The 27,755-nt window shown below is 46.1% G+C and overlaps 1 protein-coding gene across 2 annotated transcripts in view; it reads right to left on the bottom strand.

Annotated features, from left to right (window-relative positions):
• Positions 1-22,701, bottom strand: part of stxbp6 (syntaxin binding protein 6 (amisyn)) — a 183,796-nt gene extending 161,095 nt beyond the window's left edge. For both annotated transcript variants that reach the window (XM_084310064.1, XM_084310063.1), the window contains exon 1: positions 22,419-22,701. The gene's annotated coding sequence lies outside the window, so the exon portion shown is untranslated. The remainder of the gene's footprint in view (positions 1-22,418) is intronic.
• Between the last annotated feature and the right edge of the window lie 5,054 nt (positions 22,702-27,755).

Here is a 27,755-nt window from a genome sequence, read left to right on the forward strand (position 1 = left end):
AGGTGGTAGAGGGTAGAGAGTGGAGGTGGTAGAGGGTGGAGGTGGTAGAGAGTGGAGGTGGTAAGTGGTGGAGGTGGTAGAGAGTGGAGGTGGTAGAGAGTGGATGTGGTAGTGGGTGGAGGTGGTAGAATGGAGGTGGTAAGTGGTGGAGGTGGTAGAGTGGAGGTGGTAAGTGGTAGAGGTGGTAGTGGAGGGTGGAGATGGGTGGAGGTGGTAAGTGGTGGAGGTGGTAGAGGGTGGAGGTATGAGGGGTAGAGATATAAATCATACATGACATCAGGATGACTTGAGGCAGTCACTTTTGCTCCATTATATTGACCATATTCACACACAGCGGCCATTTTGTTCCCATGGCACACTTATGTCACGCTCAGGTTGGTATTTCGTTCCACCCAACAGCAGCATGACATAAGAGCAAAATAGCCACAGTTTAGTACTATGACAGAATCTAGCAGGACGACAGATTGAAACCGACAAAATTATCCTCTTCTGCCAGCAATTCATCCTCCCATATCTCCTCCCCTGTGATCCACGTTGTACTAACCTTTACCCCTCGCTTCGATCCCAGCCTCCTTAGCCCTGCAGAACCCATACGAAGGGCGGAGGGCTTTCTATTTTTCATCCACGACACATCCCCACATTCAAAAGGACACGTTAAAAAGAAAAGCGGAAACCATTTCACCTCATCCACTTCCTCTCCCTCTCTCCCTCTCGAGCATGTCCGTCATGTTGACTCATGGCCCTGCGTTTTCCACACAGATTACAGAATACTTCCCATGGAGCACTTGACTTTACGGATTCCAGGTTCAGAGAGAGTGATCTCAGCAATACACAGAGAGCGAGTAGTGATCCCACACCAACGTAAACGCAGATGGTAACAGTGCCTCCCCCCCCCTCCAGTGGCGTCGCGTGGGTAAAATAACTGGGGATGCCAATTTTTTTTTTATTAACACTTTAACTGCCAGAAGACGAGTTTAGGCGTCCTTCCCCGCCATGCTCAAGTTGCCGAAGACGCCGTAACTCGTCTTTGATATCAATATTTCAAAAATCTGTGATCGGATTCATATTTCCCATCCGCTGGCCTGAGACCCACCAAAAAGCCCCACTGAACCCTCTAGCGGTTCAAGAGCGCCATCTGGTGGCCGATCAGCGCAATCGCCAAAGAGGAAGTTACTTGGACGATGTGCTGCTCACCCATATTACTTCCGGGCACTCGCTATAGGTTCCGGCACTCTAGCTCGTCACAATACATAGCGATCCGTTGCCAATAACTCGATTGTAACTGAGGGGTACAATTCCCTGACTGTATTACTAGATATGATACTTACTACCACTACCTTTGTACTTAATATTCGGCCACCCAGTACTCGGCATAAATATATTATGATGAACACTGTCACGTAGATGAAACGGATCCAACACAAATGTACGAATTAGAAATAGGTCTTTATTTCTACACAGCGATGGTGTGTAGAGCAAGCACTTAATCAAATCAATCACATTTATGAATGGGAATTAGTATGCACTTTTATGGCAAGAGTATTCGTCGGTATATCAATAGAGAATGTCCAATCTCTGAAGGCGCAGGTGGTACATATACGACCTGGAATAGTTAAGGAATAACAGCAATAATACTTTAATGATTATAGACTGGATACACTAGGGGGGGTTAATCCGGTCGCTTGTAAGCCGACAGGAGTAGGAAGGGGGGGGGGGTAGAGTCCGGCTGCCTCATCCGGCCAAGGGTATCCCAGGTGAACCCACAGTAGTGCCGTTCAATGCGCCGGCGATCCTTGGACCGCAGATGAAAGCAGATGGACTCTTTGTGGGCCGGCGTCCTCCGGTCCACGGAGGAGAGACGTGAAGCGACCTCGTCTTGCAGAGCGTCTCCTCACCTTGCGTCCTCTCCAGGGGGGGGGGGTTCCAACACACGGCAGTGTCGGGGGTCTTTATCCATGGAATAATCAACGTATACAAAGCATAATCCGTGCCTGGGAAGGCGGGCTGTCGTCGGTAGAATAATCCGGTATACAGGTCCACTCGCTCGTCGGCTCTGGGGCTCCTCGGGTGCAATCTCACATGGGGTCGATCATCCTGGATAAACAGCCAGTTTTCTGCCCGAAACGATGGGGTGCTGACTACGGTAGTATTCTCACCGCACGAAGCACTATATATTAACAGACTATTATTAGCTTAATAGACTACGTCCAACTCGACGATATAGTGCCAAATATGACTATTCAAATATTAATATACACGATGTCTCAATACCGATGGTAGGCCGAACTTGGCCTTACTCCCACACGTGGCGTCGCGGGGAGGCTTTACGTCTGTCAATCTATTGGAGGGTAAGAAACTGGACTGAAAAGGAAGTCCTACTTTAGTAGCGCAGTATATATACGCACTATGAACAAATAGTCCCATTAGTGGTGCGGTAGCCAGATTCCTACGCGGAACTAGGACTTGTTCGTACATGTTGAGCGGTACGTTTGAACTGGGTCTGGGGGGTATGGCAGCCTGGCACCAAGGTCTCGACCAATAGTAGAATGGAGACTATTATGGGATGTTCAGTAGGCTAGAATGGATATTCAATGCATATTGTACAAGGAATATACAAGGGATATCAGGGAATATTAGAGAATATACAAATACAATTAAATATATATATATAATAAATATATATATTCGGTTTAATCTGGCCCTTCACAACAGCCACCCCCTGATTGGTCCCAGACCTAATCAGTTAAGCAGAGACAGATTAATCGCGTTGTCTATTTACACATAAGGGTTTGCTGTAGGGGTCAGTCAACTTCACAAAGTCATAGGGTTATAGGGTCATGGTCATCATCGATTGTGTCTGGGAGTCGGGGCAGTTCTATGAGCCTCGCCACGGGACGGGTGTAAGTGCGACCCTGGACAAGCACTTCAGCTGCTCGGACCTTGCCGTCGGCACCGGTGATCACTTTGCTTACGCGGCCGGCCGGCCACATAGCTCTAGGCAGTGATTGATCAATAATCATGACGACTGTTCCTTCTGTCAAATTGTCTCTCTCCTTTACCCACTTCTGGCGGGTCTGTAGAGACGGTAGGTAGTGCAGTAGGAATGTCCTTTGTTGTGCACTCTCTATGGACGTGCAATCGTCTATGTTAGGGTCGGTGGAGGCTACGGTGCTCAATCCACAGAACACAGACTTCTTATTTTCCACCTCCTCTGGACTTGCTTCCCTCGGGATAGGCATGGGCCACTGTCCTTCCGGGAGTCTTAGGAATGCGGGGCCGTCACTGTAAGCATTGTGACGGGTGAGGTCATCTAGGGGCATTCCCCGGGTGATGACGTCAGCTGGGTTCTGTTTTGTATCAACGTAGCGCCACTCTGTTTCTCCGGTTAACTCTTCGGTTAAGTCTTGAATCTCGGTGACTCTGACTCCCACGAAGACTTTGTACTTGCATGAGTCCGATTTGATCCAGGCGAGTACTGTCGTGGAATCTGACCACAGGATTGTTCTAGACACCGGTATGGTGAGCTCACGTTGGATGAGCGTGGCTAGGTGCGCTCCGGCTAGGGCTGCGCAGAGCTCTAGACGTGGGATAGATTGTTGCTTGCGTGGGGCTGTTCTCGAGCGGGCGAGGACAAATGCTGTGTAGATCTCTCCCCCCTTTTCTTGGGCCCGCAAGTAGGCTACTGATCCGTATGCGACCTCTGAGGCGTCACTGAAGACGTGTAAGTCCATTTTACATGTCTCTGGCCTCACCGTGGGTGGGAAGTAGCTTCGGCGCATATTAACGCCTGGGAGTGAGTGGAGCTCCATCTCCCACTCTCTCCAGGTGGATGCAAGGTGTGCGGGAATGGGGTCGTCCCAGCCCTGGTCCTTGTCCCACAATGCTCGTACAATCATTTTTGCCCTGGTGGTGTACGGTAGAATACATCCTAGCGGGTCATATTGTCGGGCGAGTGTTGTGTACACACTCCGTCTGGTGGTCGGCGCCGCCGGCCTTCCCTGCTCCGTAGTCAGGGGCTTGTGTCTGTAGTGAAGCGAATCTGTTTTGAATCGCCACACCAATCCCAGGGTCATCTCCTGGGCTTCTCCCGGGATTGTAGCCATCCAGGTCTCGCTGCTGGCTGCCTTGTCCTCAGAGGAGAGGCTGCGCAGTACTTGCGGATCGCTGCTGGCCCACTGCCTGAGATCAAAGCCGCCTTTGATCAATGAGGCGCGGAGTTTAATCAGGAGAGCCTCGGCTTCTTCCTGGGTTGAAAGGCTTTGTAGACAGTTGTCTATGTAGAAGCTGTTCTTTACGCTGTGTCGGACCTCTTCGTCCGCTGCTGGGTCCTCTGCTACATGTTTCTGTAGTGCAAATGTAGCACAGCAGGGGCTGCACGTCGTTCCGAAGGGGAGGACTTCCCATTGGTAGATGGCTGGGTGCTCATCTCCTGGCTTCTCTCTCCATAGGAACCGCAACAGGGGCTTGTCCTCCTCTACTAATCTCACCTGCAGGAACATTCCTTTAATGTCCCCGCTGATGGCCACCTTTTCCTGGCGGAAGCGGAGTAGAACGCCGAGTAGGGAGGGGCCGAGTGTGGGACCGGGCAGTAACTCTTTATTCAGATTTTGGGATCCGATCTGGTAGCTGCAGTTAAATACTATGCGGTCTTTACCGTTGTGATGGACCTTGTGGTGAGGCACGTACCACGATTCAGTGGTCTGGTCAGCCTCTTTAATGTCCATCTTTGTGACGTGTCCCGCTGTGATGAGCTTCTCAATCTCAGCGCGGTATACACTCTCTTGGGCGGGGTTCTTGGCTAAGCGCCGCTCCGTGTTCAGCAGGTACCGTTCTGTGGCGTCTGTCTTGGCGTGGAAAGTAGGCATTCCTTCTCGCCGCAGGAGTGGCGTGGCGTATCTCAACACGCCGTTGACCGGGACTCTCTTGGTCCCTGTCTCGAGGAGGTGAATGGCGTAAATGTCATCTTTAGAGCGAATGTCTTTCCTTCCGTTCTTAAAGGGCATTTGTTCCAAGGTCCATAGCCGCTCTACGTGTTGCAGGAGTGCGGTTTCTCCCTCCGTGACTCGGGAGTGGAGACATCTAGTGGCTGTACTTCGGTTGAGAGATTTGGCGAGCGGGCCTTGGAGAGTCCATCCCAAACGGGTCTCGACTGCTGCAGGACAGCCTCGGGGTCCGGTATGAACCCGGTCTATCGGGACAATGAGGTCTGCATGGTCGGAGCCTATCAACAGGGTCGGCATAGCATTGTCTATGAGCGGGATCGGTAACTTGCGCAGATGTGCATATTTCTCCATCAGCTTGGCGACGGGGTATGTGTACCGCGACAGTCCTATTTCTTGGCTGGTGAAAGCGTCTGTAATCTGGTACCGTCGCTCAGGCTGGCCGCTTGCTGCGATAGAGAATGAGACATTCTCGCCCTTTATCGTCTTCAAATCTCGTCTTATTGTCCGAATTGTCATTTGGGTTTCGCTTCCCCGCAGCCCTAGCTGGGCCGCAGCGGAGGCGAGCAGAAGGGTCTTCTCTGACCCGTCATCGAGGACGGCGTAAGTGTCCAGGACTTTATTCTGGTAGCTTAGTGTCACGCGCACTACTTTTAGGAGTACTCGGGCTCCACTGCTGCTGGCGGGATCGATGTACATGACGCTCGCTTTGCTGCTGGATGGTGCGGGTGAAGGGCGCCGTCTGTTACTGTCGTGAAGTATGTCCAGATGGGCTCCATCGCACTTGGTGCACCTTTTCTTTAAGCGGCATTCGGCTGCCATGTGTGAGCGCGCACAGCGAAAACAGCGCTTGTTGGACTTTATCCATTGACTTGCTTCCTCCGCGTTCAGCTTGGGGAAGGAGTCACATTGCGCTAGCCAGTGTTCTTTCTCACAGTAGGGGCACACTATCTTCCACTTCTCCGTTCTGGAGGGGGTACTGTGGCTCCTGCTGCTCGGTACTGACTCCGATTGGTGCATCACAGTCACCGATCTTCTTCCATCATTTAGTCGTCTGGTTCCTTCTCTGGAGCCAGGGGTGCTCCGTCCGAATGTATCTAGCCGTAGGCTGCTGACTTCTCTCGCCAGGAAGTCTGCTAGATCGAGGAGGTTCGGTTCGGGGCCATTCGGGTCTCGGTGGTCTCTCTGCCGCCTAAAACGCTCCTGTCGAGCGGGCGGCAGCTTCTCCAAGATCCTTTCCACATTTGAGTTGGCGTAAAGTTCATGCCTCCCCTTCTCTCTCTGCGCTCCCAACATCCCTACCAGGGACTGCACTCTGATGGACAGGTCGTCCAGTGCTCGATTGTCTATTGCTGGGGGTAAGCGGTCGATGTGTCGGATCTCCTGGATCACGTAATCCCATATGCGCCCATACCTCTGGTCCAATGCTACCAGCGCTGCTGTGTATGGGGTGGTGGAAGTCGCGTAGGCGAGCGCTATATTATGTGCACGGGGTACCTTTAAGTGCTTCAGTAGGATGGCGTATTTATGGCGTTCATCCAATACATCCACCAACATGGTCTCCAGACACATGCGGAGTTCTGTATACTGGGCCCGGTTCTCTTGGGTGAAGTCGGGTACCATAGGCGTGCCAATGTATGACGCTGACTGTGGATACATCGGCGAGCGTTGGGGGAGAGGCCTCCTAGGCGAGTCTCCTCCCGCTCCTTGGTATGGGCTGGTACCGGCAGTGTACCATGGCCCGCTTGTCCAGGTGCTGTTCCTCGGTGCGGGTCGTGCGTCGTGCTCACCCGTGTATAGAGTCGGGGGTCTGTAGCGCAGCTCCGCGGGAGTATAGCCTGGGCTGTACCGGACCTCCTGGTCCGGTCGAGTACTGTGCTGTCGTCGGGCGTGGTTCTCCTCCTCTTCCTCTTCGTCTTCAGTTAGGTCATCCAGTGCTTGTAGTCTCTGGTTTAGCCTCTCCACAGGATATGCTGCTCCTTCCCGGTTGCTAGGTCTCGCTTGGACCGGTGGGGGGAGGTGGTCTGTGGGGGGTATAGACCTCGTCTGTTGGTCAAGTTCAGGGTTGTTTACTCGGCTAGGGGGTGCCGCCCTGGAGGTGTGTCTAGACGAGTTCCTGGAGCCTCTGGCGGAGGGAGAGGGTGTTGTCCGTCTGATCAGCTGTTCTATTAGTTGCGCTTGCTGTCTGTCGCGCTCTGCGTCCCGTAGAGCACCAGCAGCTGCTCGCTGGCTGTCTGCTCGGTCTCGGGCCACATTCTCTTCCCTCTGAATGCGTCTTATTTCTAGACGTATATGCTCTTCTTCGCTCCGCTGCTGGATCTGCAGTCGGTCGCGTTCAGCAGCGGCGTTCAGGCTGATGAGGAAGGCCTGCTGTAGGGTCCTCTCTGCCTCGCTGGGAGAAGGCGGTTGTATAGGGGAGCCTTCCCTCGGGGTACTCCTTGCGGAGCCTTGGAGCTCTATCTCCACGGTGCTCTCCCCGTCTTCTTCCGTGCCGAGTTCTGTCTCGGTAGCGTTGTATTCCTCCCGGGACTCATCGGGGACTACTTCTTCAGTACTGGCGGGGTGTGAAGTCATGTCTGGTTCCCACTGGTCCCCACCGTGAACTTGGTCAGTTACATTAGAACCCGTAGGGGCCTCTATGGTCGGGGTAGTCTGGGCGTTGGGGTTAGACATACTTTTACTTTCTAGTTTTACCGCGTTTACTGTTAGTAGAAGACTAGGTTGTTGACTGACAGCGTAAGCCTCTAAGTACTGAGGGAGCCGTCGTTCGCGCTGCGGGCGTTGGTTAGGAGGATCGTTTCGTGGAGTGTTCATCATAGGCCATTTCAATATTAATAACACTATATTAATATTACACTAATTACCATCCGGCTCGAAGGACCAATTGTAACTGAGGGGTACAATTCCCTGACTGTATTACTAGATATGATACTTACTACCACTACCTTTGTACTTAATATTCGGCCACCCAGTACTCGGCATAAATATATTATGATGAACACTGTCACGTAGATGAAACGGATCCAACACAAATGTACGAATTAGAAATAGGTCTTTATTTCTACACAGCGATGGTGTGTAGAGCAAGCACTTAATCAAATCAATCACATTTATGAATGGGAATTAGTATGCACTTTTATGGCAAGAGTATTCGTCGGTATATCAATAGAGAATGTCCAATCTCTGAAGGCGCAGGTGGTACATATACGACCTGGAATAGTTAAGGAATAACAGCAATAATACTTTAATGATTATAGACTGGATACACTAGGGGGGGTTAATCCTGTCGCTTGTAAGCCGACAGGAGTAGGAAGGGGGGGGGGGTAGAGTCCGGCTGCCTCATCCGGCCAAGGGTATCCCAGGTGAACCCACTGTAGTGCCGTTCAATGCGCCGGCGATCCTTGGACCGCAGATGAAAGCAGATAGACTCTTTGTGGGCCGGCGTCCTCCGGTCCACGGAGGAGAGACGTGAAGCGACCTCGTCTTGCAGAGCGTCTCCTCACCTTGCGTCCTCTCCAGGGGGGGGGGGGTTCCAACACACGGCAGTGTCGGGGGTCTTTATCCATGGAATAATCAACGTATACAAAGCATAATCCGTGCCTGGGAAGGCGGGCTGTCGTCGGTAGAATAATCCGGTATACAGGTCCACTCGCTCGTCGGCTCTGGGGCTCCTCGGGTGCAATCTCACATGGGGTCGATCATCCTGGATAAACAGCCAGTTTTCTGCCCGAAACGATGGGGTGCTGACTACGGTAGTATTCTCACCGCACGAAGCACTATATATTAACAGACTATTATTAGCTTAATAGACTACGTCCAACTCGACGATATAGTGCCAAATATGACTATTCAAATATTAATATACACAATGTCTCAATACCGATGGTAGGCCGAACTTGGCCTTACTCCCACACGTGGCGTCGCGGGGAGGCTTTACGTCTGTCAATCTATTGGAGGGTAAGAAACTGGACTGAAAAGGAAGTCCTACTTTAGTAGCGCAGTATATATACGCACTATGAACAAATAGTCCCATTAGTGGTGCGGTAGCCAGATTCCTACGCGGAACTAGGACTTGTTCGTACATGTTGAGCGGTACGTTTGAACTGGGTCTGGGGGGTATGGCAGCCTGGCACCAAGGTCTCGACCAATAGTAGAATGGAGACTATTATGGGATGTTCAGTAGGCTAGAATGGATATTCAATGCATATTGTACAAGGAATATACAAGGGATATCAGGGAATATTAGAGAATATACAAATACAATTAAATATATATAATAAATATATATATTCGGTTTAATCTGGCCCTTCACAACATCGATAAACAACATGATTTGGACATATATACTATTATACAAGCTGGAAATGGACCGGGTATTCAAACATCCCATAATAGGAAAATGTATGCTCCACGCTCATCGCCCAACGGCGCGAGGAAGATACGGTAAGTGTTACAAAGGATCAGATTAAACCGAATATATATATTTATTGATTGATATATATTGCATAGTATTTGTATATCGTTTGATATCCCTTGTATATTCCTTGTACATATACACGGAATATCCCTTTAGCCTACTACAGACCATAATATTTCATTCTCCTATTGGACAGCGGTCAACAGGCGCCAGAGCCATGCCTCCGGAGTCAGGTTCAAAGTCACCGTCAAGACATGTCTGTGCATGCCCGGCCTTGCCCAGGGATACGAGACAGAAATGTCGTTGGCACTAGTTTGTTCACCGTGCATATAAATATGGCGCAGGTGAATACAGAAGCACTTAGTCAGAAGTCAGAGTTACCCAATAAGTTGAAGCCTCACCCACGATACTCCGTGCGGTGAAGTATGGCCTGTTTGGCCCCAGAATAGAGCATTGAGACCGCGTGCGAATTAATAACTGAATTGTCAGAGTTTGGCGCTATACCGTCGAGTGAGACATATTTCTATTAAGTCAGTAATAGTCTATTTGTGTATAGTGTATCGTGCGGCTAAAGTTCTACAGTGACCAGCATCACCAACGCTTCCTCGTACCAGCTAGAGTTCTTATCCAGGCTGGGCTGCTTTCATGACGCTTTCACCCGAGGAGACCTAGACGAGAACCGTGTGGACATGTACACTGGATTAATCTACCCGACGACTACATAGCCTTTGCGGCTGGATTATATCTGTTTTGGTCCTGTGATTTATGGAGCGGAGAATCGCCGACGCCTGCACGTGTTGGATTTACCCTGTGAGGAGCCAAGTCGAGTCCGCGCCTCAGAGAGCCTGAGGCCGGCTAGCTTTCTTCACTGTGGAGCTACAGTCTACGGAGAACAGCTGTATTCGTCTGTGGATCAAGAGGCTATTGCACCGTCTCCTGTACTTGGAGTCTCCTTAGTCATCGTTGACCAGACTCTCTACTACCGACAGATCCTCTACCCCTGATGGCTTACAACCAGGGGGACCCTTCCAGTATCTCCCGCTATATATTACTAGTGTACCATAGATATAATTCCCTAAGATTCAGGTTGTATAATTACCTCCTGCGTAACCAGAGAATGGACATTCATTGTTGATTTGCCTACGCACATTCCTTTGCCTTACAAGTGCATTCAAAGTATAATAGAGAAGTATTATGTACCTTTTGCTGCAATAAATACTTAAAGACAACTTTGTGTAGAACCGGTTCATTGTGGGAAGTGTTCATTATATTTATATATCATGTACTGTATGGCCAGTAATTAAAGTACATAAAGCGGTAGTGGTTTAATGATACCATACTTATCAATACAGTCAGGGAATTGTACCCCTCAGTTACAGTAAGATTCAGCGTTATTTTTCAATGTCTCCTATACTAACTGATCTGATGGTATAACGCTGCCCACGGAATTATAAACGCCCCCTCGCCCATCCGGTCAACATCAGATGATGTGTAGTAACTTCCAGAAGTCCGTCCAGTTGGATTTTTTTATATCGCGCCGATTGCTATCAAACTGTATTTGATCATCAATATAATGCATTTGGGGCTATAAATCACGTTCTGGAGAAAGCTGCAGAAAGAGATGAAAACATACTTATACGATCTAAACGTTCATACACCCTGAACAATACATATAGGACCTTGAATGGGCCCTAATAATGGCAATTTAGCAATAGAATTTAAAAAGTTATAGCCCTGCAAAGAAGGGGAACTTATCCATAGACAAATAGAGCTGGCAACCTATGGTATATCATAGGGGTGGACGGTATGGTCTAAAATTTATATCACGGTATAATTTGAAGCAAGCCATAGACGGTAACGGTATATATCACGGTATCATCGTTTTTGATAAAAAAGAATTTTATTTTATTTTATATAATTTTTTTTTTTTTAATAAAATATATATATTATATAATTAGACTTGTACTTGTATTATCTGCGAGACATCGCCACCACGCAACAAGCTCCACTGTCTGTGTGTACTCTAGTAGCCTCCAGCTACGGCCAGGATTCTCCGGACCTGCACCTGGACCTATACTCGAGTAGCCTCGAGCAGAGCTACGGCCAGGATTCTCCGGCGCTGCACCTGGACCCTATTGTAGGGGTGGACGGTATAAACGGTATACGGTATAAACGGTATTAATTTGCTCTACGGTATGGATTTTGACTATACCGTGTAACCGGTACAGCAGCTCTAAAATAGCAATGACGTCATGTAACCACAGCGCGACTATTTCAATCGCATTTGCCCCTAAAAATAGATAGAATTAGTCATAGATAATAGATATGTGCAAACTGGAAAAAGTTATTTAGGAGGCTTCGCGCAGTGGGCGTGTCAACACGCAATTGTCATTTCATAATAAACACATCACTGCGGCGCACACGCAATTGTCATTTCATAATAAACACATCACTGCGGCGCACAGCAATTTCAGTTCCTGGCATTTTTAACCAGTGGAGAAAGGTAAGATATTTCCCTATCGTTTTTCTTATATGAATTATTCTACGTTAATAAAACATACCTGGTGATCAACTACAGTTTGCTGTAAACATTACGATATGTGTGTAGTGTTATGATAACGACGGCAGCAGCGGGAGCCGGGAGGACGGCTGCAGCAGTGGATTTGCGAATAGCATGCAGCTGCAGAGCCGCAGAGCCAGGGGCTCTTTCAGGTCTGGTCACAGGCCCGTCAAACAGCGCCCCCCCATCACCATTTTGTGTGTCAATTTGTTGACACATGTGTCAATTTGTTGACACAATTGTCAATTCTTAAAGCTGAGGATGAGTGGCACCTTTGTCTCAATTCTTATTCAATTCAATTCGCTCTGCGGCTCTGCAGCTACATATGCTTCTAGCAAAATCCAGCCCCGCTGTTTGCAATGGGAGTAGGAGTCTCGACTCGGGACTTATTTTATTTGGAATATAATGACTTTATACGCAAAAGTAGCCTAGTTTTAAGTTAAAATATTATAAATCTACATGCCTTGAGGATGTCATTCTTTATATAGCCTGCCTATCAGGCAAAAAAAATTATTCTAACAGAAACACTGATACCGTGATATATACCGTTACCGTCTATGCTTCAAATTATACCGTGATATAAATTTTAGACCATACCGTCCACCCCTACCATATTGTATTGGTATAACGTTACTTAACTGTGCTCAGCAAGCCCTCAGCTCGAATACGCATCGAATCAGTGTTATAAGACATTGATATCAGGAGCTATCTGTAGCTACTGCTAGCCGGATATATAACGTTAATACAACGCCTCAGTGAATTATTTAGTTCAATGGGACATTTCGTTTTGAACGGTGAACTAACTTGCGTTAACGTGAGCTAACAGCTAACAGGTAGCACACACGTCTCTACTAGACTTTGTGGAGCGTTTGTTGATGTCAGGAGCTATCGGTAGCTGGCCGACTAGATACCGTTCGGTTAGACAATGCCTCATCATGTATTAAACTAAAAGTGAATAGTTGACTGGGTCATTTTGTAACGGTAGCTAAGCTAACGATAGCTCAGGGAGACGCCGCCGTCCTCCCGTGTCCCGTCCCACTAGACTACTAGACCCGTGTTTACATGTGTGCGGTAGGGGCTGGCACGCCCAATGCGCGAAGCCTCCTAAATAACTTTTTCCAGTTCGCACATATCTATTATCTATGACTAATTCTATCTATTTTTAGGGGCAAATGCGAGTGAAATAGTTGCGCTGTGGTTACATGACGTCATTGCTATTTTAGAGCTGCACTACCGGTTACACGGTATAGTCAAAATCCATACCGTAGAGCAAATTCATACCGTTTATACCGTATACCGTTTATACCGTCCACCCCTAGTATATCATGAATTTAGTGTTAAAAATGTTTTTTTTTTTATTAAACATTTTATATATATATATATATATATATATATATATATTTAAGCCAAATAATATTGTGACAAAATAAAAATGCACACTAAATAAAAATACACATTTCAAGTAGGGATGCCCGGATCGATCGGCCACCGATCGTTATTGGCCGATAATCAGTATAAATATGCGATCGGTGATCGGTGATAATGCTTTATTTTCGCCGATCGTCAAAACCGATCTCACTCGCTGAGTTCTGTCTCAGACACCGGGTGATGCGGCGTCTGCTCCTCCCTCCAGCCCCTCCCGCACGCATGTAAACACGGGTCTAGTCTAGTCTAGTGGGACAAGAGGACGGCGTCTCCCTGAGCTAACGTTAGCTACGTTACAAAATGACCCAGTCAACTATTCACTTTTAGTTTAATACATGATGAGGCATTGTCTAACCGAACGGTATCTAGCCGGCTAGCTACTGATAGCTCCTGATATCAACAAATGCTCCAGCAATAGTCTAGTAGAGACGTGTATGATACCTCTGTTAGCTCACGTTAGCGCAAGTTAGTTCACTGTTCAAAACGAAATGTCCCATTGAACTAAATAGTTCACTGAGGCATTGTATTAACGTTATATATCCGGCTAGCAGTAGCTACAGATAGCTCCTGATATCAATGTCTTATAACACTGATTCGACGCGTATTCGAGCTGAGGGCATGTTGTTGAATGTGATCAATAGGGTCCAGCTGCAGCTCCGGAGAATCTTGGCCGTAGCTCGAGGCTACTTGAGTATAGGGTCCAGCTGCAGCTCCGGAGAATCCTAGAGTCCTACTTGGCTACTTGTTACCCTTCATTAGATGATGGGACAGTACTTGTTACCCTTCATTAGATGGGACAGTCCTACTTGTTACCCTTCATTAGATGATGGAGGGACAGTCCTACTTGTTACCCTTCATTAGATGATGGGACAGTCCTACTTGTTACCCTTCATTAGATGATGGAGGGACAGTCCTACTTGTTACCCTTCATTAGATGATGGGACAGTCCTACTTGTTACCCTTCATTAGATGATGGAGGGACAGTCCTACTTGTTAACCTTCATTAGATGATGGGACAGTCCTACTAAGTTACCCTTCATTAGATGATGGAGGGACAGTCCTACTTGTTAGACTCCATTAGATGATGGGACAGTCCTACTTGTAACCTTCATTAGATGGAGGGACAGTCCTACTTGTTACCCTTCATTAAATGATGGAGGGACAGTCCTACTTATTAGACTCCATTAGATGATGGAGGGACAGTCCTACTTATTAGACTCCATTAGATGATGGAGGGACAGTCCTACTTATTAGACTCCATTAGATGATGGAGGGACAGTCCTACTTGTTAGACTCCATTAGATGATGGAGGGACAGTCCTACTTGTTACCCTTCATTAGATGATGGAGGGACAGTCCTGCTTATTACCCCTCATAGATGGAGGGACAGTCCTACTTGTTAAACTTCATTAGATGATGGAGGGACAGTCCTACTTCTTCTTCTTTCGTGCATCATCAGATGGCCAACTCTGTGTCCTGCAGCCACGCCCTCGGCTCTGGTCCTACGTCAAAAAGACCAGCTTCTGAGGGCGGGCTGTAGAGGGGGCAGCCGGTGATTATATGCTCGGCAGTCTGTTCAGGCTTGCCACACTTGCATGCCGCACTGTTTCTCCCGTCCCCAATTTCGCATTGTCCAATTCTACCCTCCCCTGTCTCAAACGTTGTTAGGCCATGCCTCCCACAAGCCGGCTGCAATGTGGACGAAGCCTTGCATCACGTGTCCCCTCCGGTACTCGAGGAGGCAGCCGTCACATCTTTTCACCTGCACAGCGCGATCTCTCAGCGGCGAGGGTCTGCGTGTGAGGGACACGCCGCCCTCATCGCTTCCTGATTCTACTGCGCAGGCGCACCAACCGACCTGTAGGAGTCGCTGTCCACAACGTCCGATCCCCACCCACCAGCTTCCCACCCCCTAATACTGCCAATTGTATTAGTATGAACGACCAGCCAAGCTGGTAGCAACGCCGAGAGCTGGGCTCGAACCCAGCATATCCTGCGTTGGTGGCGAGCGCCTTGCCCAGTGCGCCACCTAGCCGCCCCGAGGCCCCACTTCTTCATGGAAGACTTGAAGCGCCCGACTCCAGTGCGTAAATCAGGTTACAGATTAGGGCTGGGCAATATGTAGAAAATACAAATATCACCATATCTTGAAGGACCTTTTTTTATATAATGACATAGCCTATCACAATATATGCAGCTTAGGTATGGAAATGTATTCATGTTTGATAATCCATCTGTTTGGATTGCAGGATAATGGGAAGTGTGATAAATGGGACTGTAATTTTCTTTTCCAACTGACACTCAAATAATTTATTTCAGAAATGTCTTAATAATGACTTAATATATGCTTCAAGGCGTTCTATCATATCATTAATTTAGACGACAGAATTGTGTATCACAATGCACAATACAATAACAAAAATAGACTAAGTTTCTACAATAAATATCAATATTGGCCAACCCTACAACAGATGCCAAAAAGAAAACAAATCTTCCATCATTCACAGATCACTTGGATTTCAGCTGATAGGGCCATACAATTTATTTAGTTGGAAAGACTATAAAAAAAGGGAGAACATTTATTTTAGCAGTATTTCAAAGAAAAGTCACTCCACTATGAATGAGACATGAAATAAGTCACCCTCTCTCTCTTTTCCTTTCTTCTCTGTAGTACCTTTAGGCTACATTGTGAAACAGAGTAGTAATAACTTTAAAATAAACAAAACGTGTGCAGATTGCATCACAGGCAAGGTGTGGTGGGGCTGAGGAATTAATCAAATTGTATTTTCAATTACAATTTTGTCTTCCAACGATTATGAAAACAAGATAATACACTTTTAGTCAGGTCATGTTTTTCAGTTGAATTATATTTGAGGTTCAAGGAAATACACAAAAAAGCTTGCCTGTGTAACGTTAGATTGTAACGTTGACCTTAATATCAACTATGTTTACATTAATGTTACTTGGTTGGAGTGGAATCAGCTGCTTAGCGGTCAAATTAACTCCTAGTTTTAGATAAATTAAGTAATTTACAAAAGCAAAGAATGGTGGTAATAGGGTATACTGTGCTGTTGAGCCATCCTATATCACCACAGGAGTACTCCTTCACGAAGACAGCCCCATCTAGGATGGCATTTGGCCAGTTACCACCAAGAGAGGGTCAATTCAATTCAGCTCAGATTCACTTTGAGATAAACATTTACAAAACGGCCAAGGGGTGCCTGTTGCTTGACAAACGATAAAGGGTACTTGTCTGTAGGCTATGTTCTCATTAGGGTTAGGCTACTATGTTAGGGTTAGGCACGCTCTTGTTAGGCTACTGTGTGTTCTCATTAGGCTACTGTATGTTCTCATTACTATTAGGCTACTGTGTGTTCTCATTAGGGTTAGGCTACTGTATGTTCTCATTAGGCTACTGTATGTTCTCATTAGGGTTAGGCTACTGTATGTTCTCATTAGGGTTAGGCTACTGTATGTTCTCATTAGGCTACTGTATGTTCTCATTAGGCTACTGTATGTTCTCATTAGGCTACTGTATGTTCTCATTAGGCTACTGTATGTAGGCTACTGTACATTCTCATTAGGCTACTGTATGTTCTCATTAGGCTACTGTACGTTCTCATTAGGCTACTGTACGTTCTCATTAGGCTACTGTATGTTCTCATTAGGCTACTGTATGTTCTCATTAGGGTGAGGCTACTGTACGTTCTCATTAGGGTGAGGCTACCGTACGTTCTCGTTGCTGAAGCGTCACAGTAGCATGTGTTAAGCAACCTAACTGAACCTACAGCTCAGTCTGTGTGATGTCAAACAGCAGCAGGGAGGAGAACCAGTCTGCAGGCGAGTGCTACTGTATGTGCAGTTTCAGGGAGGAACAGACTGACCGTGAATCAATGAGCGGTATGAAAACCCTCCAAATGATGTTGTTCTTTACAGCCTGGTGCCTTGTGGCAATGAAACATTTAGGGGAAGCAGAACAGCAGTCAACGCAGGCCTGGACGGATAAACAATAGAACAACCAACAGGCAGACTTCTCCAAGACAATAGCCAGAGATCATTAGCTCAATGACTAACAAATCAATAGCTTGAGGCATTACCACTACATTACAGACACTAGTAGCTAGATGTAGGGGCATTGAGAGTCAGCCAGCCAGCCACGGTGCCTTTCCACCTATTCCAATGTAGAGGAGCGTATGCAGTATCTCGTATGTATTTGTGGCTGCATGAAAATGAATTTAATGCAGCCGCACTGCTAGTCTTGGCTGGAGTCAGTGAAAGGCCCTGTATGTCCGTCGGTCAGTCAGCCAGCCTAACCAAAGTAATGGGTGGGGATCCTATCATTTAAGACACATCAGCAGTTAGCCAACGCTGAGTTTAAGCTACCTGGACAAACATAATCTTGCTATTCTAAACACAGTGCTTGCCTTTTCAGCATTAGAGCATGTTTTCTCTGTGACTTGTTTGTCTGTAAAGCAGAAGTGTGGCTCATAGTCATGGTTAGTTCAAGGGAAGTCACAACAATTCACACATATGTTGTTCCTGTGAGTTCAGTCAGTATGTGTGAACATGCACCTAAAGACAGAATTCAGAGAGAGAACCCTCCAAACAGTGATGTCACTGGGATGTCAAATCTGGGGCTGCTCCATAGACATGTGGCCGACTTGTGAGGCCATAAAATATTTATTTGAGTTCTTATACCAAGGTTAGTTATATTCAAGCATTGCTAGAAGGAACCAGAATTAAAAACCTAATTTGGGTGTAAGAGTTCACACAAACATGTTGTGCCTTCATAAAGTCAGAGCCCCATTCACAGTCTATGGAGCAGCCCCAGATTTGACATCCCAGTGACGTCACTGTTTGGAGGGTTCTCTCTCTGAATTCTGTCTTTAGGTGCATGTTCACACATACTGACTGAACTGTCCTAGGGCACAGGAATAACATGCAAATTATTAAAAATATATCATTCCCCTTTAAAAGGTATAATATCTGTAATGCCATCAAACAGGACCTCTCTTGGTAGAGCCTGGGGCGTGGCCAGCAATAGCAACCCCTTCACTACACCCACTGAAATCCAGTCCACAGAAACAGAAACAAAAACTGCAAACAAACCGCAGTAGTACCATGTTTTCATCTTTTGCCTAGGGGTAACTTTTTGGCGACATTACAACTGATTCCACCTTTAATGACACCACTCAGATGAAAACAACGGGGCGAGACTCTGCATTCGTCTGACTCTGTCGTAAGAAACTCTGGCGGTTTCTTTTCATTATCAGCCACTGAAGGAAACGAGGCTCGAAGAGGAGTGGCTGTCCTGTGGCAGTGTAGCATGTTGAGACAGTGGACACGCGCGGAGGAAACCCGCTAGACAGCTCAGGATTGCACCATGTGTAATTGGATGCAACAGTATGGGGAAAGGTTACAGCCTTATCTTTTATGAAGTGGCAGAACAAATTACACAGTGAATCCCTCTATGTGAGAGAGAGAAAACATCACATGTGTAACTGAGGGGTACAATTCCCTGACTGTATTGATAAGTATGGTATCATTAAACCACTACCGCTTTATGTACTTTAATTACTGGCCATACAGTACATGATATATAAATATAATGAACACTTCCCACAATGAACCGGTTCTACACAAAGTTGTCTTTAAGTATTTATTGCAGCAAAAGGTACATAATACTTCTCTATTATACTTTGAATGCACTTGTAAGGCAAAGGAATGTGCATAGGCAAATCAACAATGAATGTCCATTCTCTGGTTACGCAGGAGGTAATTATACAACCTGAATCTTAGGGAATTATATCTATGGTACACTAGTAATATATAGCGGGAGATACTGGAAGGGTCCCCCTGGTTGTAAGCCAGCAGGGGTAGAGGATCTGTCGGTAGTAGAGAGTCTGGTCAACGATGACTAAGGAGACTCCAAGTACAGGAGACGGTGCAATAGCCTCTTGATCCACAGACGAATACAGCTGTTCTCCGTAGACTGTAGCTCCACAGTGAAGAAAGCTAGCCGGCCTCAGGCTCTCTGAGGCGCGGACTCGACTTGGCTCCTCACAGGGTAAATCCAACACGTGCAGGCGTCAGCGATTCTCCGCTCCATAAATCACAGGACCAAAACAAATATAATCCAGCCGCAAAGGGCTATGTAGTCGTCGGGTAGATTAATCCAGTGTACATGTCCACACGGTTCTCGTCTAGGTCTCCTCGGGTGAAAGCGCCATGAAAGCAGCCCAGCCTGGATAAGAACTCTAGCTGGTACGAGGAAGCGTTGGTGATGCTGGTCACTGTAGAACTTTAGCCGCACGATACACTATACACAAATAGACTATTACTGACTTAATAGAAATATGTCGCACTCATATGTCGCACTCGACGGTATAGCGCCAAACTCTGACAATTCAGTTATTAATTCGCACGCGGTCTCAATGCTCTATTCTGGGGCCAAACAGGCCATACTTCACCGCACAGAGTATCGTGGGTGAGGCTTCAACTTATTGGGTAACTCTTAGACTAAGCGCTTCTGTATTCACCTGCGCCATATTTATATGCACGGTGAACAAACTAGTGCCAACGACATTTCTGTCTCGTATCCCTGGGCAAGGCCGGGCATGCACAGACATATCTTGACGGTGACTTTGAACCTGACTCCGGAGGCATGGCTCTGGCGCCTGTGGACCGCTGTCCAATAGGAGAATGAAATATTATGGTCTGTAGTAGGCTAAAGGGATATTCCGTGTATATGTACAAGGAATATACAAGGGATATCAAACGATATACAAATACTATGCAATATATATCAATCAATAAATATATATATTCGGTTTAATCTGATCCTTTGTAACAACATGTTTTATCATAACTGGGTGAAGTGAGCAGCACCATGAGAAGTACAGACTGAGGCAGGATTAGGTGGCGAACAGCTGAAATTATCCCCAGCTCCCTGCCTCGTCCCCAACCCATCACTGAGGGACAGTAAAAAGGAGATATGTGGTAATTACTCTTCAGATATTCAAAATGCATGGCATGAATGGCGTTATACTCCATTTGACTCCAGCATACGAGGAAAGCTCACAGATTAAACATAATGCCAAGACATTGATTGATTGATTGAAAATTGATTGAAAACTTTATTAACAGATTGCAGAATGGGTACAGTACAGTACAGCTCAATACATACAATTGTTAAGGGGATGCAGACCAGAGAAAGACTTTCGTCTTGTTTACATCAGGGTCCCCCATTTTCAATTCATCATAACATATATGACATACAGATAGACAGTACTGCTACATCTATACATTTATGAGATACCAGATTTGCAAATACAGTACTGTTTGTGATACAAAAAGAGTCCAGAAAAGAGAGTATATACATTTGACGTAGAAACTGTACATTGAAGGAGGTTGGGTAGGTGGGGTGGGGTTGGGGGGGGACTGTACATTGGAGGTGGTTGGGGGGGGGGGGGGGGGGGGTTGGGTAGGAGGGGGGGGGGGACACTGTACAACTGTACAAGCAAAACTGTACGTTGGAATATTGACAAAACCATACTTGGTCATTTACTGTACATTGGAGGGGGTTGGGTTAGGACATTTACAGGGGCCAGTTTCGAATTGCAGTCTCCCGTAGGTGTTCTTTGAGTGTTTTTGAAAGTGGGTAGTGATTCACATTCCTTTACAGCTTTGGGTAGGGCCTTGGGTAGACAGACTCACATACAACAGTATTTCCCCTATGATGTTTTGTATAGCAGTTGGGACAATTTCAGGTATAAGGCGCTGGTTAGACCTATTTCAATCATCAATTCCAGAATTTCCAGTACCTATAAACTCTTTAAAAAATAGCTCTTATTTGCACACGACCAAATACAATATACAATGCTTTCAATACATGTTCGTTTGTTTGTTTTGGTTTAGAAATAAAGCCAGTTCAATCATTGTCATTGTCATCGCCTAACCTTTTTTTTGGTTAGCAGTGCGGGGCAATTGTTAAGCACTGTGTGAAGTGGGTGGGGAAACGGGCTCCTTTGCAATCATATTGTTTGAAAAACAACCCACCTTAAAAGCAATGCTTTGAAATCGGTTTCGTGTGAATGGGAGTATGGGACATCCTGATATTGTTGCTGTTAATAAGGACCACAAAGTCAACCATGCGCACGGAATCTGACTCGCTCAAGTTTCGCTTTTTGAATGAATGTGCTTCATTGCGCGCGCGCACACGCACAGTCCCACATTGTCTTATCTCGCCTTCCTCCAGCTGCTGTTTGTTTGGGAATACAGCTGAACACAACATAATAATTATTGAGATCTGTGAGTGATATTATGTTTGATAACCAAATATATTTAGAAATATAATGTAATCGAACGAAAACAGCCTCTCCTTTGCAAGATTGCGTCTTGTATCCGCCTCTTTGTAGCCAGGTAAAACTAAACATGTACAATGCTCTTGATTGAATATCAAGAGGTTGTCAATATTTGACATGCCATTGTATGGGTCAGCCAGGGACAACGCGCCTGTTGTAAAGAAATGCCAGGAGCTATTTGAGGTTTTAACAAGAGTTTCTTAGTTGGCTGTTTAAAACCAGCAACAGTCACTGCCTAGTGGGACTCAGGAGGCTGATCACAACACAGACACGCCGAGGTCCCCCATTACCCATAACAAGCTAAACGCAGTTCAATTGTTATCAACCATAATAAGAGCCATTCTCGTATTGTTATAGATTTCACAGCAATGACATTTAAACGTCAGCGTGAACTGATAAGGTATATTTATGGGAAGCCTATAGTAGGTTTAATAACGTGACTTGTTTTCCAAATGTTGTTACATCTCTGGTGATATCAGAACAGAACAAAACATGTTGAAGTGACTCTCTGCCAAGTACATATTATTATTATTATACTCGTTCTGCTCGCGCAGCCAAGCGGCTGCAAATGTTGACAAATATTTTGTGTCAGTAGCCAAGTGTAGCGACAGATATTTAAACTTTTTTTAATGACAGGCAACCACTGGCTTGCAGATGAAGCCCAAAAAGCCAAAGTATGAAGAAGGATATGTTCAGAAAGGCAGTTTGACTCACCACTGTCTTCTGGCGACGTGTCCCACGTGGTGCGGTGGTGCGAGCTTCAGTAAACGTGTCCAGCTGTCAGTTCGTCAACTCTCAACAATCACTGTTATCTAGTCAAACCAAACGGTAGCATTTCGCATTTAACATTGCGCGAATTTCCACATTGCCTAATAGCTGCTGGTTTGTTTCTAACCGGATAGTTTGGTTTCCCCCGCTGCCTCTCTCTCTCTCTCTCTCTCTCTCTCTGTGGAGGGGCTCGTGCGCCACAACTGCTGCCTCGGTGGGAAAGCAGGAGCAGGTTCCCAGCGAGACTGATCTACCCGCCAATCACGTCCTGTGTGAGCCGAGCCTACGTAGCCTCAGATCTGCTGCTCTCTGAGCTCTCTCTCCCAGTGTGATGCAGAGCAGGCTGAGACAGTTGATAATCATTGATTAGAAGACTATGGTGGCATTTGGTTTACATAGTTTATTTTTTATTTAAATGTGCTATAGATACAAAATGTATGTAGAGTAATCATTTTGAAAAAAGAATAAACTTATTGTTTCCCCCCCCAAAAACATTATTGATTAATGAATGTATTATTGGAAATTTTTTTGACAGGTCCAAAATGAATGTTGCAGGTATTACTCCCTACTTCCCATTTCCCCACACGGAATGCACCTGAGTGGATGAATGACATACTGATGCTCTAGTGCGACACCTAGTGGCTGAATGTTATCTATAGCACCTTTAACACCTCCATCTATCATAGCCTAATATAATATTATATACTTAAATCGTAAATTGTCTCAACTTATATTTTGAAGTAACTTTTTGCATTGTTTTTTTTTGTTGAATCAGCTAATGCTAAATAGGAGAGAGTGACTAGGCTATTAAATGTCAAATTTAGCCTACATCACTAAATAGATGTGATGTAAACTCGATATTCATTCACTCTCCAATGATCAAATTACAATGAATTGTCACTTGTCAGACCTCAAATAGTTCCTAATAACTTGTAGAGGTTAGCAGAGGTTTAATAATCTATGGCTAACTTCTTTGGGTTACTTGTTTTAGATCATATTCACATTTTCCAACATTACAGTGCTGAATTAGTTGGTTTTTAATTGTCAAAAGTGAGCACCATAGTTCCTGACCATCCTAAACCTGCCAGCTGTTGCCTCCATCCTTTGTTCTCATAACCATGTCAGCAGCAGACTGCTCCATAGGAATCCAGTGTGTGTGCGTGTGTGTGTGTGTGTGTGTGTGTGTGTGTGTGTGTGTGTGTGTGTGTGTGTGTGTGTGTGTGTGTGCGTGTGTGCATGTGTGTGTGTGCGTGTGTGCATGTGTGCATGTGTGCGTGCACGGTGTGTGTGTGTGTGCGTGCGTGTGTGCGCACGAGAGAGAGAGACTGTAGCCTAATGTTCTGCTTGGCTGGATGTGAGTCATCCAGAATCTTCAGGGAGGTCTAATTCTTGTCCTGATAATAGAAATGTACTTCCTTTATGTTTTCGACACAGGCTGGAACCTATCTGCCTCCTCTGAGAACATTCATGTGTTTGTCCCTTTTTTCTCTGTTTCTGGAGTGCTAGTCATTGACAATATTCACACAACACGGACATTTTCTCTTATGTCATGCTCAGGATGGGATTCCTTGAAAAGTGTGGAAGCATGACATAAGAGGAAAATGTCCGCCGCTTGAATCAATTGGCTCTAACACACTGGTTTTTAACTTTACAAATTAAGTCACCTTGATGTCAGTTAAGGTGTGCCTTGAGATTTTACTCAAATGTAAAGAAAGTCAACAAAACATTACATTAGCTTATGATAATACTTAATCAACACAATCCCAGCATTGTTGGATGGCAGGTGTTGGCAGGCAGCTGCTTACATTTGGCTGTCTTCTCATGTATGATCATTACCCACTGTAGTGTATGTGACATTTACAAGCATGATTAATAGCTATGCCTTGCCTATGCCTTAGTGTGCCTAATAATAAAAAATTAAAAAGATGCTTTTTTTACAGTATGGGATAAAAGAGGAACAGCAAAACAAAACAACTGGGTCAAAAGCAAGAGTGAAAATGTGTTTTTGAGGGCTGTTAGGGTGTTGGCATTGCAGATGTGGCTGGGGAGGGCATTCCAGATGGAAGGGGCAGCTGCACCCCCAGGTCCGAGCTTGGTCCTGATGTAAAAGGTTGAGAACCACTGCTCTAATGGACAATGATGAGCATCTTAGTCATCATTAGGTGTCATTATAAACTAGGGGTGTAACGATGCGACCTCACAACGATTAATTTCTATTACGATTATTCAGGCAACGATTCAATGCATCATGAAATCTCTTCATTTGACCACGATTCAATTCGATAAATTTTGTATTCATTTTCTATCAGTTAATTCCCCAAAAAAAATTTAATACACAAATGTGGCTGGGGGAACTGATTCACTCAGCAGGAATGGACTATAGGTCAATAAAAACAATACACACAAAGAGAAAACACAATTATCTTTTTATTTTTTTTATATTAATTTTGATTATAATAGATTCTAACATTTTCAAATCGATGCAGTTGAATCGTAACATTAGAATCGATACATTTAGATTAATCAATGCATCATTACACCCATAAACAGAAGATGGCCCAGTGTAACCTACTATGCCGCTGCATCAACTGCTGTTTCATACTGATACAGTATGAAAGACATAGGATCAAGCAGAGGAACCAGAAGGAACGCAGTTGGCCCACATTCACAATCAATACAGTAATCGAATAAGAATGCTCTCCTTGCTTTCCTGGCCTTCAAAGCTTACTTGGAATCATCTTGCAACAGTTTCTCTGGTTTTCGCGTTTGCATGCTTACAGTACATCAAGACCGCTCGACCATCTGGCACCACATACGGAAAGAGTTCATTTCAGGAATTTAGGTTAGAAAAGTTTGCATAGAGTCTTCCGAGACTGTGTTTATAGCCTAACCTTTAGACCATGTACTTTGATTTACAGGGGCTCTTCTACTGTCCTGTAAATTAGAATCAGTACAGGGGTGTTTTACAGTTGTAGCCATAGGGCCTTTGGGACGACAGCAGCAGAAAGTACAGCGAGGATACAGTCTCAGGCTGATGCCGGAGGCATATACAACTGCTTCAGCTTCCCCCCCTAAGTGAACAAACACACTCAGAGTAATGAGTCACTTTCTCCAGGTTGAGAGAAAGAAAGTGGTGGAGAGAGCAGACAGGGAGGAAGAACGGAGTGTGTGTGTGTGAGAGGGTAAAGAGGCAATAGCTATTTCCTGCTTGTGAGTCTCTCTCGGGAGAGATTGGTATACATTGATGAAAGAGGCAAAACACTGTGTGAAATCGAGTCATGGTTTCTATGGCACTACCGGTCTCAACAAACCGCCATCAGCAACGATTGCTCAACGAATGTGTTGAAAGACTGAACGTTGTTTTCTCTTGGGCTATATTTTGGATGCAGCGCTCACACCACAGAGACTCGAAACTGGCTCCAGGTACAGAGGTGGAGGTTTCCAAGTCGTATCGAAGGGCTGGAATTTTTGTGAAAGGGAAGGAGCCCCAGAGGGTTGGGTCTGCTGTTCCTAAAGCTACTCCTCACTGGACTGCATCACCTAAGAGGGCTCTTCTCTCTTTCTCTCTCTCTCTCTCTCTCTCTCCTCCTACCTCCTCCCCCTTTCACCCTCCCTCACCCCCACCCCCTCTCCTTCTAAACCCCTCCAGGGGTGGAAAACATAAACATCCTTCCATCCCATGACATCACAGAGTGAGCTGTACTTTGCCGGCTGGAGGAGGGGAGAACAAGGCACCCCCAGTCCCCACGGAGGGCAGGGTGAACAGAGAGATAGGAGAGTAGGGGAACGGAATGGCACGTCGGACCCTCTGCCTCGATCGCCGGCCGCCTCTCATCTCCCCGGGCTGCCACAAGTGCCACAGCCCACATGCATACACACCACTCTGCTGTACTCCCTCTCTCTCTCTCTCTCTCTCTCTCTCTCTCTCTCTCTCTCTCTCTCTCTCTCTCTCTCTCTCCCCTCTCCCCTCACTCTTTCTATCTATCTGCCCTTCTCTCTTTCTCCATCTATCTCTCTCCATTCCGTTTTATACCGTTTTGAATACGAGTATAGTTTTGGAGATTTCTAGTGATTCCAGAGAAATCCGTGAAAATAGCTGGAATACACAAAACACGTTGTCATTTTCCGGCTGATTTTATTAATCGTTTTCAAATAAATGCTAGATTATCGAGAGTATTTGTGTTCTTATGCACGATGCAAAAGTGGGCTGAAAAATCATTTATTCGTGCCGTGCTCAGCACCTAACGCCACACACACACACACGCACGTTGTGAACGCTGTGAAAAACAACTCTGATTAACCCAAAACTGGTAACATAGATTCCTTACCTCAGATCAGATGTTCTGCAAAAAGATGAATCCAATTCCTGATCGCCATTCCAAATATTGATTGCGTTTATTGATCCAACGTTATAGTCCGAAACGCATAATCGAAAGCTGCTCTGAGCCTCATCAGTGAATCTGGTAACAGACACTGCTTGCCAGAGATGGGAAAACCCTGGACCGGAGTTTTTCTCTGATGCACTTTTTCACTCAATCCAATCCAATGATGTGCATTACCATCCGGGAGACGATAGGGGGCGGTATTTGCCCTTTTCGAGCTCAGAGCCATTCCCAATGATAACGTCAGGCTGGACGGATGAAAAATGAATGGATATCGCTAATAAAAGAAATAACGATTAAATAACGAGAAATCTTGTTATTGGCAACCAACGCATGGCGGCCAATAACGAGAAATCTCGTTGTTGGCAACCAATGTGTTAAAGAAGAAGCGTTGGCATGGGCAACGGGGCACTACTCCAATGATTCTCCTCACTTGTCTTCTTTTGTCGATTTCATCGCCGAGTTTCGGAAAGTGTTCGATCACCCCCTCGGAGGCCTGGATAGTTCAGCCGGTCTTCTAGCCGTCCGTCAGGGAAACCGCAGTGTTAGCGAATACTCCATCGAATTCCGTATCCTAGCTGCCGGCTCCGGTTGGAACGACGTCTCATTAAAAGGCTTATTCCGCCAGGGCCTCAAGGACGGGTTGGCAACCCAAGAAACACCAACATCCCTGGACGAGTTAATTAAACAGCATGCCCTCTCCCTGCCGCCCCATCATCTGTACGACTGTGCCATTGACCTGCTCCCTGGGGCTCCACTCCCCTCTAGTCGTCTGTTCAATCTCTCGCGCCCGGAGATGTCAAGAAGCTCCAGCACTTCCTGGGATTTGCGAACTTCTACCGACGTCAGGGACTACAGCCGGGTCGCCTCGCCCCTCACCCAACTCACTTCACTCCGCGCC

The sequence above is a fragment of the Notolepis coatsorum genome, assembly GCF_963971535.1.
Source record: "Notolepis coatsorum genome assembly, chromosome: 3".
NCBI lineage: Eukaryota > Metazoa > Chordata > Actinopteri > Aulopiformes > Paralepididae > Notolepis > Notolepis coatsorum.